Source organism: Pelecanus crispus, chromosome 8 (assembly GCF_030463565.1).
Source record: "Pelecanus crispus isolate bPelCri1 chromosome 8, bPelCri1.pri, whole genome shotgun sequence".
Lineage (NCBI taxonomy): Eukaryota > Metazoa > Chordata > Aves > Pelecaniformes > Pelecanidae > Pelecanus > Pelecanus crispus.
The window spans coordinates 29862767-29876830 of record NC_134650.1 but is presented as its reverse complement, the minus strand read 5'-3'; positions in this window follow the sequence as shown (position 1 = coordinate 29876830).

Sequence of the window (14064 nt, the reverse complement as noted above, 5' to 3'; positions counted from 1 at the left end):
GAATTCGTATGCATCCGTAACTCAGTCGCTGTAACCTATAGGTAGAAGAAAAATCTCTGGAAATATGAACAAGCTCACCCTCCCTTTGTGTTCTGAATTTCTTTACACGTTCTTCTAAAAAGGCAGCTAAGTGACAAATCCTCATCGAGCAGCGGCTTGGTTTGGCTATTTGAGAACAGCTGCATATGTGAGACTTGTTTATGTTTCAGAAACTGTGAATGTTTTAACCCTGAACAACAGTATGTGCTCTGGGAGATTAATATCTGCATTACATGGACTTGCTGAGAATAAATTAACTCTTGATGACACGATTACTGTCTTAGCAGTGTTCACTGCATACAATTGCATGGTGTCTAAGATATTAATGTGTTTTTGTGAAGAATTTAGGAAACAATTTATTTATATGACTGTGCTTCATTCCATATCACACCAGGACATCAATTAGCTACTATAGCCTGTAAAAGAAATGTAAATCATGTGTTTCATTGGTTACGAGGGTAATACTGGGCCAATAATTCACAAAGAATAATTCATTCCATGAATTGTGCCTCATTCTGTGCTCATGAATTGTTCACAAACAGATACAACTTTCTCAAGTTTTCATTTTTCAAATTATTATAATGGATTCTTCTTGGTTACAGTTTACTCATGCAGGTTTTGAATATTCAGGACTTAAAGTTTGGAGTGATTTTGTTTGGTCACACAGTACAATATACTTCTTTTTTGACTGAATCAGTGCGATTTTTAGAATCAGTTGATGTTGTGAATACTTGTGAGACCTAATGCAAATATCCTTTACAAATTTTTGTGAAATATGGTGCTTGGAAAAAAAAAAAAATTCTTTTGACACTGGCCAGAAATACATAAAAAAGTGAACCTCCAGAACGGTGAAAACCAGAGTAAGCTTTAAAAAGGATTTATGTGGAGATTTTGAGAAAAACATACTCTGGGAAATAATACACAAAAATAAAATCACTCTCACCCCCAGTGCAGTTTCTAAAATTAGGGAGCAAAAATGATTGCCTTAGCAAGATAATTAACTCCAGCCACTTTTAAAAGAAACATAATTTTAAAAAATTAACAAGAACTTGTGGATTCTAGTTCCTATTTGCTTTAAATTTTCTGCAGAATCTTTGGCTTTAATAGAAAAAAGATTTGAAAGGTTTGGCATTTGCATTATTAGAAGGAGTTGTGTTTGTGTTGGCATCATGAGAACAAGGAGGAAAAGGTGAATTTTGTAGCAAGTGGTGCTTTCTGAACAACTTGGAGATGATTTAAGAATTTTCCTGAATACGCTGGCTGTATATAAGCAAAACAGCAAATACATATGATAAAAAATTAGGTATGATTTTAATTTTCAAGATAGAACCTAAAATAATCTTCCTGACTCAAATTTATCTTTTTTGCCTGAAGGTGCTGGCACAAATTAGAGACAAGTTTAACCATGCCAATTTTTGAACCTACCCTCAATACAGCATGTGTTGGAAATGAGGTAGCTGGTTTTCCATGATACTGCATGTGTGTTGAATATTGGGTGGAAGGGTTGAACCTAGTTGTTCTTCCTTTTCCTGAAAATACGTAAGATGGAAAATTTGCAAGTGTTTCATTTTTTTGGTGTTTGATTCACACAGATACCTAAACCCTTTCTTCTCTGAACAGTCTACTGAGAATCTGAAATCCATCCTCTTCTCTCATATTGCTAGGCATGCCTTTCCCATGCTAATACGTTAAGAAACTTTTATTGCACTGAAAAGCATATAAAGTTCACTGCTTTGCCGTGACCTTTTCTCCTTTAAATTGTTTCATCATTGTGACCAATATGGACCAAAGAGAAGATGTAAAAAGGTTAGGGACGTTTATTTCTAGGAAGGTTAAGCAACTTTTGCTATGCCCTTTTTACATTCTTTGAGACCTTCTAAAAAGAGACCATAACATGACAGCGATGGCCTCCTTAATTACATTTTGTTGTCAGAGGAAGCATGCTTTACAAGAACAGTAACCTAACACTCCTATAGTTGAGGATTTCAATAATCTCAACCAGGTTCACAACATTTGGAAAACCCCAAACCTTCTGTCAACTGATTGAAGCGAATTTTACGCATGCAAGAAATACAGTCATCTGGCACAAGATTCTGTGTTATGTGGCTCGGGCAAAAGGATCCAGTTTCAGTTTGCCAGGGTTTCATGAGCAGTTGGATAGATTTCACAATGGCAATGGCTTATCAAAAAACCAAAAGCTAAAGAGCAATACACTCCTGCTGTGCTTGTTTTCAGTAATGTTCATCTCCATAATAAATGTAAATCAGGTCCTGAATATTGCCAGTCTAGTACTGAAATCTTAATAACAGCTGAAGATTTCAAAAAATATAGATATTGGTGGAACTCAGGGTGGTTAACACTGTAGCTCCTTCCTGGCCTTTTTTGGTTGGCCACTGAACCTCGTTCCTTTGTTTCTATCACAACTGCTGGTAGCTTTGTTCAAAGCAAAGGAGAAAATTGCTCCTGCATGTCTCCATTTTATATTTGTGTAAGTCTGTCATGATTTTAGCAGAGATTGCCAGGGAAAAAAATCAGACTTACAATGGACTGCTACAGTGATACAGGCTATATGGACTTAAAACCCAACAAAGGTGGGCAAAGGGTAATGCATTGAATTTGGCAGGAGAATACAATGGTTAGGAAATCCCGAACAGGGGCATGTGCATTTACCCGAAATTGAAAAGGCTGTCATCTGTACATATTCTAGGGTTCCTGTAGCATGCCTATTAGTTAGGTCGGTGAACCTGCTGGCCTTTCCTTGCAAGATGAATTGCTTTCACTCAGGACTGTCTGGGGAGCAGTGGAGGCTGTTGTGGCATTTGCAAAAAAAAAAAGGAAGGGGCCGTGTCTGACTGCCTCCCTCTGGGAGGACACAGTCTGTGTGTCCCAGCTTCTGTTTCTGTAGAACAAACATGCCTAAAGTCTGTACCAAATTTAAGGTCCTAGGAGCAAAACTTCTAGGCTCCTACTCAGGACTTACGAACAACCAAAAATGAAATTTGTCCCAGAGCAGTCTTTGTAGGTTGCACTGGACTGAACTCTTGTGCATTTTGGGAAAGGCTTGCAGAGTCTGTATAAATATCTATGTAGCTTTAGGCTTCTACCGTCAACTCGCATTGGCATGATTCTAGATGTTCCCTGTGGCCTAAAGCAGAATAGTCTGTTGGCATGGTGTGAGGATTAAATTTTTAGTGTCTGAAAAGTGCCTTACAAATGAAGCAGGCTAGATACTATATGCTGTGCAGCTGTCCCCATAGCCTTCAGATACTGCTAAGGAGTACAAAGTATGTAGTGACTCCTGAAACAGTCACTCTTAAGAAGTATATAGAAAATGTCCAAATCTGAGTGGATTCATCCAAAAGGAAGGATAAGAGCCTTGGGGATGTATTTATGCAGGAAAAACACTGGGGAACATTGGTACATTTGGCCATAGTACCATGCTGGGCAAAAGTGCCACATAGGGTGAAGTGTTACCATTGTTCCCACAAGATCTCTATTGATGGCCATGGTGAGAAAGCAGAGGAGAAAGGAAAGGCTGTTGGTATCGTCCTCTGATAAGTTGACAGCTGTCCTCATAAAGACAAAATAAATTAAAAAAAAAACAAAAAGGGAGGGAAGAAACACAGGGGAATTGAGATAAAGAGGCTATTTTGCTAACATGAAATGTGCTCTATGCCTGGGAGAGTGAGGGAGGGGTGGTTGTGGTACAGTGATTTGTGGGACCATCTGGGAGGAGGACGGCTCAGAGCAGTGTGGTGGAGCAGGCAATGTTGCACATGAGAGCATTTCTATTGAGTTCAGCCTCAAGCTTCCCTTCATGGCCAGCATGATGGTGCCCTGTTGAGCACTGCACGGCAGGAGGTTATCAGGGCAGCTTCGTGACTCAGGAGCCAGGTCATTCCAGCTGGCTTTGAGGGACCACAAACTCTTGCTGTGTCACAGCAAGGAAGTCTTTAGCCAGGTTTGTTTTTCCATTGTGAGATGTGGACCCTAGATAGACATCCAAGCATTTCCTCACTGCAGGCTGCCCCATCTGAGGCTATTTGCTTAGGGCCTGGGGTGCCAGGGGTGACTCAGTAAATCCGGGGTAGGAGAAACAGCTGTGACTCCCTGAGCTCTACTTCAGTCTGGGTTACTCAGGCTGAGAATCTGGCCTTGCCCATCACTTCAACATGCTGTTTCTTCAGCGTATGCCTCTTACTACTGACTTCTCCATATTCCTACCAATGCGATTTGTTTCTGTCATGTGTCCCAAGTGCAGATTTTTACCAGATAACACAAGAGGAAGGTGTCTCCTGTACAATTCTGAAACTCTTCTGTCCTGAGATATCTGAGGTTCCCTTCAGAGGATTCAAATCCTGTGCACCTCACGAGCACGAATTACTATATTTTGCACTTGAAAAATTTGATTAGAGGAGGGATTTCATCAATGACCACAATATATTTGCATAACTTTGGATTTGCAGATGCCCAATTTTAGCAGCATGAAGAAGTGTTTGGGAGGAATGTTATATTGCAAGATGGTGGCTGCAGTTTCTCATTTTAGTCCTTTCTGTATTAGGTACTGGAGGGAACAGAAGCTAAAATGGATGAGTAAGTAAAATTTTGAGGCCTGACTGGTTGGGCAAGAGAGTCACATTCTTGGAGCAATAAATAGCTCCTTCCAGATCATGATGTGCTAGCAATGTTGGGGAAGCAATAACATGGGACTGGCCCAAGTTAATGATATATATTAAAGGAGATTATGCAGATATCAAGTACATGTTTAGTAAAGCATCTATTGTCTTCATCTGTCACCACAACATTCTGGCAAGTGTTGAGAAATATGGAAAGTGTGAAGTAGGAGGAGAAAAACTTGATCTGCATTTGTTGACTGCATGTTGACAGCAACTGAGTAAGACATTTGCAGAATGCTTTAAAAGTTTTTTAATTAATTGTTGGAATTGTTTATGCACAACCTATAAAACCCATTCTGATCATGCTTCTGGCTGCCAGAGTGGGGAAGGATGTTACAGGGAAGGGGTGTGTTTGTGTGCATCTGCGAGTGAGTGTGCATGTCAAGAGAAAGCAGCCAAGATGCTTAGTACTAAAGCCTGATCCTGAAATAATTTAGGCTACAGAATGATCTTCACAAAGGAAATAGAGATTGACTTTTGATGATGGCAGGGAAAGAGCAGATGTCTCAGATTGAGGCACCTATGTTACCATGAGATAGACTGGAAATCCATGTCCTGATGAACATGTTGCACCCACTGTGAGTCGTTACCTGCAGCTCAGCTGGATCCCTGCCGAAGTGCTGTGGCAGATGGGGTGTTTCCCCTCCATGCGCAAGCTTGGGATAATGTCTTCAGTTCAGGTCTGATCCAAACTTTGCTAAAGTTTGTGGAAAGAAGCCAGTCAGCCATGAATCAAGGGCTTTAATGACTATTTATTTGTCTAACGTTTTGTATTGTAATTAAGGTGCCATTTTTTAAAACAAAATCTCCTCCCACCCCCCAAATAGCCATCAATCCTTCCAACAGGAGTGTGCTACAATTTAATGTAAACTGGGACAAGGAGAGGGTGTGGAACCGTGCCAACACAAATGCTCCTTTTTACAAGCATAGTCCTGAATGGAGGATGGAGCAGTTTTGTAAGTTCTGTGTTCTCTGTTGCTGCTTAGGTTAAATTTTGAGCTGTTTCAGTTGTCCTGTCACTTTGTCGCTCGCTTGTAAATCAAATGGACTGTTTTGCTGCTGGCTTGTTGAGTGCTGGAACAAGCACAAACAAGAGCTTCTCTACTGCTTTTCAAACTGTATTTCAGTCCTGAAAAGGTGGCAGTTGTGTCATGATTTACAGCTCCTATTTGGTGTTTTTAATTGGGAATTTACACGACAATTTGTGGCTACATGATTATGTTAAGATTATCTTATAAAAGATCTAGGACAGTTGTTTGTGAAACCCTGGGGGCACATACCAACCTCCTTAGTTATCTAACCAACTGTTGTGCTCCTCAGTTAAAAGAGTGGGGCCTTCAGAAGTGGTTTGATCTTCCTCTGGAAGGTTAAAGGTCGAATGACTCATAAATGAAGAAAGAGTGATTTAATCCAAAGAACCTGTGCTGTTATTGTAAAACAATATTCACCGGTGATGGTACACTGCTGTACAAATGACAAACTGCGCAGTGATGGAAGTTGTTATTACATCACTGGAAACTTCACCTGTACTACATTTATGATTCCATAAACACAGGTTTATTTAACAGCTGTGGGAACACCTATGGCCATTTTGTGTTAAAGGTCAGGAGTCCTAAATTTCAGTTTGCATGTTAGTTTTCATGGGTGAGGTTCATAAAATGTGGTGACTAGCATTAAGTGATCAGAACATAACCAAAATATAATGTTGGGGGAAACATGTGGTAATACAACTGTTTGTACTGTGCCATGTTTCCTTCAAGTGCTTGGGAGGGTTATTTGTTTGCTGAGTGTTGCTCTGAAAACAGATTTGTATCACTTGGTCACAATTCTGTCTCCCTTTTGATTGGGAGTCTGTAATTGTATCTGCCACCAAAGTTAGACTCCAATAGTGGTTTGCCTTCTAAGATATTTTTAAAGGGGGCAGTCAAGTCCAGCCTATTTCAGAACATGAATTAAAGGTAGCCGTACATACAGCAGCTGCTCCTCAGTTCCTTTGCCAAACTAGATGATTAAAAATATTAATATTTATTCTTGAAGTTGCCATGTTAAACAATGGGCCAACTGGCAGACTGAACAGTGAGCTATGTATGGCCAGGTGCACAAAATAAAGAAAAATTAAAGAGAAAATAGTGTATATTAATGTAAATACTTTTCAAATGGGAGTGTGGTTTTATGTAGATGGTGTCTCCTTGCAGTAGGTCCTCCACAGGAGCACATGGCCACTCTGTAAAGGATAAGAAATAACTGCTGAGTGAATAATTCTTTTTAATACTTTTGAAGCATTTTAAAAGTTAAACTGAATCTCTATTTGGAGATTAAATTGCATATACGCTGTGGGAGAACAGGAATCTCCCTCTGGTTTGTGCATGTTCTCAGCTCCTTTTCTGTGGCCTTGTCTAACTCATGCCACACAGGAATATCCGAGTGCTCCTTTACATTCCCCACCCATGTTATTGCTTCAGGTGTTGTAGTGTTGCTCAGTGAATGGTAGCAGATATTTAACAAATTTGCAACAGCAATCTGGACTACTGAAAGCATTATGACTAAACCAATAAATTACTATTGTCTGCTTTCATCACATGACAGATTCCCATAACCCAGTCCAGTGTGGCTGAAGGTTTTATGCTGATAAAGATTGCTGGGTTTACTTATATTTTAGAAATACTACTGTTACATTAGATTCATAAACATTTGTTAGTAAAGATCAAACAGAGATAATTACTGTTTTTTTGCACTTTTGGAACACAGATGAGATGATTAGAAAAATCCAAAAAGATATGAAGCAATAATGAAGCTTCTCTTAAGCAATGTCAAACATATCTTTCTTGTTTAACAGCATTTTGTATCTCCATCAATAATCTCGCCAATGGTCATATAATTAACTATGCTAATAATACTTCTTTTAGTCTTTTTATTACTGTTATTGCTGTGAACCTACTTAGGAGCCATCCACTGTAATTAGTAATTAATCTGATGATTGTGTTGCCCTATGCAAACGTGAGATGGAGCATGTTGATTTAACCACACCAGCCTCGGTCTCCGCTCCACACGTTGTTGCTGCCATGTGCACCAAACTGGTGCGGCGCTGCCTGCAGCCCTCACTGCCCATGCAGCCACCTGGGCTGGGGTCTGCTGGCTCAGAGCTGCCTTCATGGGGACAGGGGCTGGGGACAGAGTGGCCCATGTGTCACTTTGTCAATCTTGCCTGGCTGCTGTCAGCCCCTTTGCTTTGAGAGCACCTCCTGGTGCCAATGGCATCTTGTTGCATGCACAGTAAAAAGGAAAATGCAAGACTGGCTGACTTGGACACCAAGTAGTCCTGTGAAACACATTGTTGAGTATTTAATATGGAAGTATTTCTACTCCAGTTTGGTGTTTCACATGGAAGCCATTTCTTTCTCACTTTCTAAACCTTGTCTTTGATTCTCTTTGCTTTAAATCCCCAAATTATCCTCATCTATTCACTCTTGTTTACTCTGGCAATCTTGTAATGCTACCATTTGCCAATGTCCCACATCCCACTTTTTCTTTTTTTCCTTAGCTTAGAATAGGAAACAAATGTGATAGTATTTATTGGCAAGCGGTGATGTTCTTGTGGCAATCATTGTGCTGAGCACTAACAGAGAGGGAGAGGTGAAGAGAATTGAGAATTCCCACCTGAAAGCAATCCCCCTTTTTTTTTAAAAAAAAAAAAATATTGCTGGTGGCCCTTTAGTATTAGAACTGCCACCACTTTTTTTGCAGGGGTGTCATGGTTTAACCCCAGCCAGCAACTAAGCACCACACAGCTGCTTGCTCACGCCCCCCCGGTGGGATGGGGTTGAGAATTGGAAGGGTAAAAGTGAGAAAACTTGTGGGTTGAGATAAAGACAGTTTAATAAGTAAAACAAAAGCCACACATGCAAGCAAAGCAATACAAGGAATTCATTCACTACTTCCCATCAGCAGGCAGGTGCTCAGCCATCTCCAGGAAAGCAGGGCTCCATCACACGTAACGCTTACTTGGGAAGACAAACACCATCACTCCGAATGTCCCCCCCTTCCTTCTTCTTCCCCCAGCTCTATATGCTGAGCATGACATCATATGGTATGGGGTATCCCTTTGGCCACTTGGGGTCAGCTGTCCCGGCTGTGTCCCCTCCCAGCTTCTTGTGCACCCCCAGCCTACTCGCTGGTGGGGTGGGGTGAGAAGCAGAAAAGGCCTTGGCACTGCTCAGCAGTAACTAAAATATCCCTGTGTTATCAACACTGTTTTCAGCACAAATCCAAAACATAGCCCCATACTAGCTACTATGAAGAAAACTAACTCTATCCCAGCCAAAATCAGCATAAGGGGATACACAGTAATGGAAACAAAAATGTAAAATATCTTTTAAAGAGATATTACAAGCCATGACTTAAGTACCTGAGCCTTGGAAATCCAGTCTTACCTTGGCTTCATCTTCTTACTGTTGTTCCCTGTTGCAGCAATGCAACATTAGGTACTGATCTGTCAGTCTCAATGCACATTGTAACTATTCTCTGTGTTTTATAGCACAGTTGAAGGTTCCTGAAATTCACTATTAGAAAAATGATGTGCTTGGTTTTGGCATAGTTTTTATTCTTTTCTAAACAGGAGTTAGAACAGGGCATTCAGCAAGCAGATACAGAAGCTGTCAAGAGCCCAGTAGGCTGTGAGGTGGCTCTAAGCCATTATAATGCAGGAAAGTGATATTAAGCCAGTGAGTGGAAAAAGTAGCACTTAATGTTTTGTAATCACATGTAAGTGTAAAAGCTGAAGGCACAAATCAGGTTTAGGGTAGATAGTGCTATTCAGAGCTAAAATTTGTACAAAAAGGCAAAAATATTTTTCCATCCAACACTTACAACATGGGGCCTAAACCTGCCTAATCCCTGCTCCACATAATCACCAAAAAATACCTGTCAAAAGTCTGTATAAAGCTGGAGATATTTGACACTTTGTAAGTGTCCCTGAATGATCTGTCTTAGCAACATACACCTCTGCTGAGCTGTGCAAATACAGCAAAAAGTAGGGTTCTGGTGAAACCAGTATTTACACACTATCTCAGTGTTGGAAGTAATTAATCTTCAACTGTATGAGGCTCTTTGTGATGTAAAGCAAGTGCTGACACTTTTGTGTAAACATGAAGATTAGCATATTTACAAACTGGTAGATGTTACTTTGATCAGTGGCTGCTTGCACTGGAAAGGCATGCTGGCATGCTAGTTTGCTCTTCATGTGACAAAGACGTCTAATCCTTTTACACTATTCTCAGATCCATATTTAGAATTCTGACTTGTGTTTTCTATATCCACTTGAGCTCACTGTTTGGTTTGTTTAGCAGTGTTCATCCACTCACTCTTTATACTCACTAGTGACTCATTCCAGTTTGTTTTCTTTGCAAAGCAAGCAGTAAAATTCCCAAGTAGTAAATGACCTGAGTGAAAAACCCTTAAACTCCTTTCGATTTAATTACTAAAGCAAATTGGAACCACTTGCAGTCAGGCTTTTTGATGGCCTGTATAAAGATCTTCACTGTTTTCCATCTCGCTTTTAAGTAAGTTAGTGTGAAAATTAGCCAACCCAGCTCCAGCCTACTTCTAATGCTATTTCATCACAACTTTTATTTCTGTGTACATTTAAACTCATCTGGAAGACTTTGAAAGAGGCACCCTAGATGCTTGTTTTTTGTTCATTGTAATTTAATGGTAAACTGTAAACAATACATAATTCATTTTAGTGCAAATTATAGCTTTACATACTCTAAACTTGTTAGTGACAGGATCTTGTGGTAACAAGATAATGACCTGAGCAGGTTAGAACAGGCTGGGTCTTATCTTTTAAGAAGGATGAAATAATGTTATGACATTGTCAGCATATTGTCTAACATGCTAGGATGCTAGCAGCTCATTACTTATGTGCAACCCATGTGCCTGAGTAAATGATTGCAAGATTGGCCCTTCTAGGTGTACATGCATTGGCAAGACCAAACATGCCAGGCGACCGCAGAACAACAGGAGAGATGTGTAGTTGAGGTGGGCCCACACACGCTTGTGGAGGAAAGCTGAGACTGAATCTGTTTGGTGGGTGGGGTACCACTGCTGTTCTCAACACTGGTGCCTTCATTTGAATGCTGAAAGAAAATCTGCTCAGCCTACCCACGGTTGTTGGAGATGGGAGACACAAGTCTGCTTGGTCTTGGAAGCTTTCCTGCTTTCCTCTGGCAACCTGGAGCTTTGCCTCCATCCCCAGGCACACCTGTTAGCTTGTCAAAGATGAAGAAACTCCTTCTCACCAACCTACTGTCTTCTAGAAGGTGTGAGGTTAAGCCCAGACTCTTTAGGCACTTGACCTGGCTCCTGTCCACACACTAAAACCTCTGATCTGATTTTAGGGCTCTGACTCAGTTTCCATTTGGCAACAGCTCCCAGTGATAAATGCACAATTTGGAGATGCAGCTGCCACCCAGCTGTTAGCCCTTACAGCACAACTGGAAAGACCACTCCAGCATTTTACCAGTGGTTTAAGCTAATATGTTGGTCTGTAAAGTTGAGATGCTGAGAGCATACCCTTCCACCCTGCAGTACAGAGGTGTAACTGCTGCTGGGGGAGTGCGGCAGGCACCTGATGGTGGCAACAACTTCAATGAGACTCACTATAACCCTCAGTGGCTGTTGTCTGCCTTGCCCAGAGCTGTAGGCTCTCTATGCAAAATGAAAAGAAAAATAAGTCTCAGCCATCTCTCTAGCGTCTTTCAAATGGATCAGAGTGATATATAATTTCATATCCTAAAGGACCCCACCAGCTTTCCAACCAAGCAGGACATGTATGCTCACAAGGTTGGCCTGAGGCTCTTTGGTGGGATATTAGACATTTTACTCTGTTAAGAAACAGCTGTGAATAACGCATAAGAAAGGCATATAATGATGCCTTGTGTTCTACATTCATTTTTCCAGGGCCAGTGTCCCAGGTGTACCACTGAAGGCAAGGTTAGCATTTTCCCCTTGAAATATTGCAGTCTGTAGTCTTCAGTCACACAAATTTAGAGAAAGTGCAGTTGCATGGAGCTTTCCTCCTTCGTATCTAACATATGAACAATAAAGACGTGATCTGTGTTTTGATTTCTTGCTAAGCAAAGTAAGCTGGTGAAGTGCTCAGGAAAGAAACTGATATACTTTTCTTGCGTTACTTGCAGAGCGTCACATGTATGTTAGATCTATTACTGATTAAAACTCTTGTTAAAACGAGGATCAAAAAGAAAGCTCGACACCTCATTTAGCTCTTTTCATGACTGGATTTGCCTAAATAGAACAACTTGTCTATACGGGAACAGCACAGACACTTAATTTTAAAAATATTTTCCTATCTAGGCAGAGAAACTGTGAATAGAGTATGTAAGTAAGGAGGAGGAAAATGTTTTATTTTATTGTGTTGATGAAAAATGGAAAATTATTGGGTGAAATCTTGAGCCCATGAAAGTCAATAGAAGTCCTTCCATGGTTTTCAGTGAAACCTACTGTATTTCCTATCGATATTTAAGGGAAAAACACCCCCAACTTCTGCAGGTTATATTGCTACTTATGTAAAATGGAATAGCTGGTTGCACATTTATTAACTAAAATAATGTATTAACTGAAACCTTCCTAAGTATATATTAATCTCTGTGGTTTACTAAAAGCTTTCAATATGTCTGGGTTGATTTTCACTTAATAAACAGATTAGAAGACATGCAGTTAATATGCTAAACAAAATGGGATTTTGGTAGTTTTATTCTCAATGCTATTATTTGTGTCTTCGTTTTTTCCCCATTGTGAGTGTTCAGCACTTCTGCAACTTAAATGCACAAGCAGATGGTGAACACTTTGCAGCCAGTACTGGAATAGATGCCTGGATCCTTCAGGCTTTCAGTCTGATTCCCTCCTGTTTCTCCTGTGTGTTGCTAAATCAGTGCAATGGAAGAGCCCATCTCCAAGTTGCCAAGCCCATGCTGTCTTGCAGGCCAGACCCAAACATACATTAACATGACCACAAGTACACAAGGCAGGCTTGGACCCTTGGCATTATAGCCTCACCACGCTAAGAGCGTGGAGGAAATTTCTACAAAGGCTGCAAAAAAGGAATAGAGTCCCAGGACTACAGTGAAGCTGGGAAGCTGCAATAGTCCTGGATCACAGGATTTGGGGCTGGCAACCTGATTATTCAGCTCTGTAAGACTCAGATCACAACCATGAACATCCTATGAACTTTGATGTTTTTAACATTGTAGTGGTCTGTAGTAGGCAGGACTGACCCTTTTATGCTCTGACCAGTCTTTTTTTCTGACAGTTTTATGGGCATAAATAAATAAAAATCTTCATTTTAGGAAAAGTATGTACTTAGGAATTTTAAGATACTAATTTCATGTTGCCCTAGAGCATTTTCTGCAAATGTTAGCATGCACATACTATTGATAAGCTGGTGATTAAAGCAGACTATTTTGACTTTAAAGTGGCATCTTCTGAATAAATCTGTCTCCAAATGATTTATGCATGCCATTAGGATTTACTGCTGGTAGTTGTCCTGGGAAGCCTGATCTGGTCTTTCAAGAGTTGCCTTAGCTTTATCAGTCCATTTACATGTGGTCATATTTCAACCTCCAGGAGCTTTAAAATGTTTAGTACACAGAACACAAATTTAGGCCTATGTTTGTTTTTATTGGTGGAACCTCTTTCCTTTCTTCAACATTCTCAAATGTTCCCTGGTTTAAGTAGTTATCTAAGGTGATCCACTCTTGCCCTTACCAGGGATATTCCACTTTGTTCATAAGCACATAACATAACTCTAGTCCCCAGTGATTTCATTGTGAAATTAAAACCCAGACACTCATCCAGATGTCTTAGAAGATAAGGGCAGGCCTAATCCGTATGTCGCAGAGGACTTGAGGAGCAGGAATTCACCTATACATCATCACGTTGTTATTAGCCTGGACCATGGCAAGCCCAACACAAACATTTTCCACAGGGCTTGCATTCAGGCTTGGCAGTGTTAAGAAAATACCCTCCAGCAATGTGTTATTTTAGGCTGAAACAAAAGTAGACATGAATGGCAAGAGGAACAGAGAAGTATTGTTTTTATTTTCAATGTGAACCCATAACTTGTGTTAAATGAAAATCTAACCAACTAAGATGTAAATACCATCGTGTTCAAATGAGCTATCAAATATCAACACATTTATTTTGTGATGGAGTACTGATGCTTGTCTTAGGGACTGTGGGAAGGGCAATTTAGATAGTAGAAGCCAAAAGCTTTATCTGATTAAAACTGATATGATGATTGATTTTGACAGAGAGAAATCACTTCCATTGCAGC